The following is a 1,342-nucleotide window of genomic DNA, read 5'->3' on the forward strand; positions in this document are numbered from 1 at the left end:
TAATTATCTTCAAGTATCTTATAAATAGTACCCCACAGTTTTCTGGCTTATAATACTGCTACTGAAAAGTGAGTCAATCTTACATTCTTTCCCTGTAACTTTTTTTTTTTTTTAATCTGGAAGTCCAAGGGATATATTCTTTCTCTTTGAAGATCAATAGATTCTAAAAATATCTTAGTATTAACTGCTTTCTGTTGATTTTTATATGGTTTACTTTTTAATATGTAGATTCAAATTTTGGATTTTGTCTGGAAAACTTTATTGAATTGCAGCTTTTATACTTGTTCTGTTTCATTTCTTTAGTTTCCTTTTTTAGGAATTATATTTAGACATGTGTTAAATCATATTTTCCTTTGTGCTAAACCTATCAACTCTAAAACTCTTACCATGTTTTCAATTCCATTTGATTTTTTTTTCATTTTCTTTTCCATTTTTCATTTTACTTTACTATGGTTTCATTAGTGTCTATTAACTTTTTGTTCTTTCCACTTTAGTCTTCTGAATTTTTTTCTTTTATTTTTATTTATTCATTGAGCTGTTTTTCGTTTAATGTCCTCCTCTTAACTAGTCTTTTTTTATCTCTGAACGTTTCTGATTGATTATACAACCTTTATAGTTTTTACTGTTTTCTTAACTTCCTTTGGCTAGTTTTGAAATATTTAGTCACAATTTTCTTTGGCTTTTTTTGGGGCCATTTTTTTCTTATGTATCTTCACTGTACATTGGCAACTCATTAAGAGAATTAGTGTCTTTGCTTACAATATATTTTATATTGCAGTTATTTTCTGCTGCTCATGTTTTACTGAGATGGGACTTCCTATTTTAGGAAATTCCCATATGGGGTAGTGGCAGAAAAGATAGCTTTTCTAGATTCATGGCTCCAGAGCTTCCTCTTCTCTTGTTTATGGAAAATATTTATAAGAAGGACCTCAATATGCCTTCTACTTTCTCTGGTTCCCTTTCCTGCTTTGTATCTAGGACTTCTTCCCCTTTACTAACCATATAAATTTAAATTATACTTTCAGTAGACTTTATTAGTGTGGAATTCTGTTCTTCTAGAAGTTTTGATTGTGTATTTCTGGAAACCCTGGGAATGTGGACATACCAGCATAATATAATTTACACTTTAGTCTTTCTACACTCATCTGTAGTTAAGTGGGAGCTCTATATCCCTTCCTCAGTTTTTATTTTATTTATTTTATTTTTTTATTTTTTTAATAATAAATTTATTTTTTATTGGTGTTCAATTTGCCAACATACAGAATAACACCCAGTGCTCATCCCGTCAAGTTCAGTTTTTTTTTAATACATTTTCTTTACTTTATTTATTCATGAGTGACAG

The sequence above is a fragment of the Vulpes vulpes genome, chromosome 10 (assembly GCF_048418805.1).
Source record: "Vulpes vulpes isolate BD-2025 chromosome 10, VulVul3, whole genome shotgun sequence".
Classification (NCBI taxonomy): domain Eukaryota; kingdom Metazoa; phylum Chordata; class Mammalia; order Carnivora; family Canidae; genus Vulpes; species Vulpes vulpes.